The sequence below is a fragment of the Nicotiana sylvestris genome, chromosome 2, assembly GCF_000393655.2.
Source record: "Nicotiana sylvestris chromosome 2, ASM39365v2, whole genome shotgun sequence".
Taxonomy (NCBI): domain Eukaryota; kingdom Viridiplantae; phylum Streptophyta; class Magnoliopsida; order Solanales; family Solanaceae; genus Nicotiana; species Nicotiana sylvestris.
The window spans coordinates 209,592,207-209,596,955 of record NC_091058.1 but is presented as its reverse complement, the minus strand read 5'-3'; the positions used below and the strand labels follow the sequence as shown (position 1 = coordinate 209,596,955).

The 4,749-nt window shown below is 36.1% G+C and overlaps 1 pseudogene; it reads left to right on the top strand.

The window, feature by feature from the left end:
* The first annotated feature begins 507 nt into the window (after positions 1 to 507).
* LOC104231855 (putative pentatricopeptide repeat-containing protein At1g12700, mitochondrial) lies at positions 508 to 4,511 on the top strand (annotated as a pseudogene).
* Positions 4,512 to 4,749: the final 238 nt, after the last annotated feature.

Genomic DNA, 4,749 nt, shown 5'->3' with positions numbered 1-4,749 from the left:
CGACGAACCAAAGACGACCAAAGACGACCTCGATGGTAATAAAAAGCTTGGACCAAAACTGTTGCTACTGCTGGATTTTGCGACGTAGCAAGCTAGCTTGAGGACATGCCACAGAAAGGGGTCGTTTAGATGCGAGTAAGGAGCTGGGTTGGGTGGTTGTCGACCGGAAAATGATGATGAGGGGGCTGGTGTCGTCGGGGCAAGCATTCGACAGTAGGGTCGAGAGGCGGAGAGGGAGCTGGGGCGACAATGGTTTTGGGTTCGTTGATGGTGGGTTTGGGGTGGTTGACGGACTGGTGGTTTTGGGTTAAGGTCGACGGGAAGGTGAGGACGCAGACGCAGCTTCGACGAGCAGCTGGGACGAGGGTGATGGTGTTTGGGTGTTGGTTATGGTGTTAGGGCGATGGTGTTTGGACGGTGGTGATGAGGGAGTTGGTCAGGTGGTCGTGAGGCAGTAGGGAATGTGACGGGGTGGTTTGGGTGATGTTCCGGACTGGGGTTGCGACGATGGAGGTTCGTTGGGAAGCTTGGTGGTCAGTGGTCGACGATGGCGGAGCTCGCAATGGCAACAATGGCGGATTCAAGGAGGAGGATGGTTGCCTGGAGGTTTTGGCGATGGGAGCAGCTGGTTTTTCCAGTCGTCCGTTCTCTTCTTCCCGTAGGTTTTTGCTTCTTCTTCTTTTATGAAGAAGAAGCGTCAACAGTACTTGTTTTCTTTTTCTTTTTTTTTCTTTTTTTTTAAATTCCAAAATTCCCAAAAATCCCCCCCTTTGTCAAATGTGTAGTCCGTGTATTTGGCATGGTTTGCCATGAAAAATGAGCCCACGCGTGGTGGGGTTCAAGGCATATGTCCCCCACGCGTGGTGGGGTTCCCCATGTGTCCTGGACACTGTTTATTATGGGCTAGGTCCGAAAATTAGGCCTAAAACCGGGTAGTTTAAACCCGAATATTATTCTTTTGCCCGGACCCGAGAAATAGGAACACGTTGCTTAACTAGTCCTATGTAAGCAAAAATAACTACCAAAAATAAGACTAGTATTCAACAAAACTATATATTTTTAAAATATTTTTTAAAGATTTAAAATAGCTACAAAATATTAATGAAACTATTTTTTGTAATTTTCGTTTTTCTTAAATATTAAGATAAAATATGAAGTAATAATATTTTTTGTATTTTTCAAAGTTAAAATGATTATAGAATATTAATAAAACTATTTTTTGTAATTTTCGTTTTTAATAAAGACAAAAATAAAAAGTAATATTTTTTTGTATTTTTCCAAAATTAAAACGACTACAAAACATTAATAGAATTATATTTTTGTAATTTTTGAATTTATATAAAGTACAAAAATAAAGTGCAATTTTTGATTGATTTTTTTTTCAAGTTTATGAGGGATACATAAACTAAAATTTATATATATACTTTTTTTTGTAATTTTTCTTTTTGCAATGAAATAAAGTAAAAATAGTTAAAATGACTATATTGGACCCAATTTCACATATTCACGCAAAAAATGTGAAAATTCTCGGGGAGGGTCAAAAATCACGTGCTTACATACATTATATGGCCATGATGATTATTCGTTTTGTTTTTCAAACTTATCACGTCTCACTACTATATTCGCTTCATGAATCAGAGCTGATCTTGTGGGACGAGCTTCATGATTTTTCAGCAAAAGGGTATTATATTGGTCAGCCCCCAAAAGGCATGAGATTAATTCAGAATACTTTTTAAAACCCTTTTCACGCTATTGCTGCTGTAATACCATATTTGAGGCATGAAAAGTCGTAAGAGTCTTTTCCAATAAATCCTCATCATTCATAACATCCCCGCATAATTTTAGTTGGGAAATTATTCGAAATACAACAGAGTTATACTCACTTATGGTCTTAAAATCTTGCAATCGTAAGTGCATCCACTTATATCGAGCCCTTGATAATACCGTAGCCGTAAGGTGATCATGTCTTTCCTTCAAGCCAGTCACAATTCAAGCGGATCTCTCACTATCAAATATTCAACCTTCGAACCTTCATCCAAACGATGACGAAGGAAAATCATGACCTTCGCTTTGTTCTGCCTTGATTCCTCATTACCCCGAGTAATGATGTCACCAAAGCCTTTAGTAGCCAAGTGAATCTCAGCATCGAGAACCTATGATAAGTAATTCTTTCCAGGAATGTCAGGTGCCACAAACTCAAATTTTGACAAATTCTACATAGTAAAAACTATAAAAAAGATAAATAATTAGAAATAATTAGGATACTAGTGTAAAGAAAAGATTGACATAATATCAAATTTGTAATCTATACATACTAAAGTAATAGAAAAGAATACTATTTTTTAAAAATTATTAGTATATCTTTAATTTTAACTAGAACAAAAATGTCTTCTAATTTTAATACAAATTCAAATGTCGAACAACATAAAACAAGTATTCTTCTCTCAATTAATTCTATTAACATGAAAATTAGCAACTTTCACCTGACAATCATGCAAACAACTTAAAATAAAGAAACATAGAATTCTTTATTTTTACATATGTCCAGAGATGTGAGAAATTATAAAGTTGCATATTAAAGACACTAATCATGAAATTAAAATATACAAAAAAATAAATAAATAGAATGAACAAATATACCCGAATAATGAAAAGAGCTTAACTTCGTGAGGAGAATTTCAAAATAAATATTAAGAAATGTAGCGCAAAGTAACAATATAAAACAAGAAGATAGAGGAGAATTTCTCTGCATTGCCCTCGCAATGGTATTCCCTTTATCTCTTTCTTTGATATTTATCCTTCTTGTTCGGCAATTACAATCAGAGGCCATAGTAATACATCCATTTCAGTAAAGGGTAAATTTGGGGTAAATAGCAAATTTGAGAACGTCAAGTGTTTAGATGATGCTCTGACTCTATTCCATCAAATGATCAAAACGAAACCTCTTCCGTCTCTTGTCGAATTCTCTAAATTATATAAGACTATGCTAAATATGAAGCATTACTCTGCTGTAGTTTCTCTTTTTGTAGAAATGCAGAAATCGTATATCCAGATTGATGGGTTCATCTTGAGTATCGTGATTAATAGTTATTGCCTGATGCATTGTGTTGATTGTGGATTTTCGGTGTTACCCGTTTACTTGAAGAATGGCATTCCATTTAATGTTGTCACCTTTGACACCCTAATAAAGGGATTTTTTGCTGAAGATAAGGTCAAAGATGCAGTTGAATTGTTCAAAAAGTTGGCGAGGGAGAAGATTTGTGAGCCCGACGAAGTTATGTATGCAACCGTCATGAATGGGCTAAGCAAAAGGGGTCATACTGAAAAAACTGTTAGTTTGCTCCGGCTAATGGAACAAGGGAGCACTAAGCCCGACATATTTAACTACAGCATTGTAATAGATTCCCTTTGCAAAGATAGAAATTTAGATGCGGCTATCAGCCTTTTGAATGAGATGAAAAAGAAAGGCATATGTCCAGACATATTCACATTTAATTCATTGATTGATGGTTTGTGTAAGTTTGGTCAGTGGGAAAAGGTTAGGACTTTGTTCTCTGAGATGTTAGACCTTAATATTTATCCAGACGTGCGCACCTTCACCATGGTGATTGATGGACTGTGCAAAGAAGGGAAAGTTGAAGATGCCGAGGAAGTAATGAGACATATGAACGAAAAAGGTGTAGAGCCTGATTTACAATGTGATAATGGATGGATATTGTTTACGTGGTCAAATGGATAGAGCGAGGAGAATTTTGGATTTCATGATAGATAAATGCATTGAACCTGACATTATTAGCTATAACATACTAATAAATGGATATTGTAAGAAAAAGAAGTTGGATGAGGCCACGCAGTTGTTTCGTGAAATTTCTCGAAGGGGATCAAAGCCTGATATTGTTACCTACAATACCATCTTGCAAGGTCTGTTTGAAGTTGGACGGATTGGCTCTGCAAAAAAGTTCTTTGATGAGATGCTATCTACGGGGCTTGTACCTGATTTATGCATTCATGGCACATTGCTCAATGGTTATTTTAAGCATGGACTTGTTGAAGAAGCTATGTCACTCTTTAATGAGTTGGAAAGAAAGAGAGAAAATGTTGATATTGAATTTTATAATGTTGTCATTAATGGATTGTGCAAAAATGGTAAACTTGACAAAGCTCTTGCTGTTTTTGAGGCTCTTTCTTTAATTGGACTACTTCCGAATGTGAGAACATACACTATAATGATAAATAAATTCTGTCTAGAAGGGTTGTTAGATGAAGCTAAAGATATGCTAAGAAAAATGGAGGACAACGGTTGTTTGCCAAATGGTATCACTTACAGTGTTATTGTTCAAGGATTTCTCAGGTGCAATAGAATTAGTGAAATGACAATTCTTATGAAGGAAATGGATGGAAGGGGCTTCTCATTTGATGCAACTACAACCGAGTTATTGATAAACGTTATAAGGGAGAATCCATCCGTCCTTGACATGATACCAGATTTTCACTTGGAAAATAAGAAGTGAATATTTATTTAGCTTGTTTTATTCGCCTATAGTATCATTATGATACAGCTTCCATTTATCCCTGCAAAGGTATGTCATCCAGTGAAATTGCAGAAGCTGATAAAAGGCAATTAGAACGTTGCTTGATCTTTCCAGCAGGCGTATTGATGAGGTACATCAATTTTGATATTTTTATTGTTTTCCACTCTTCTTTATGTCGGAAATCAGATTACTGCTCTGTTTATTTAATAAATAATGT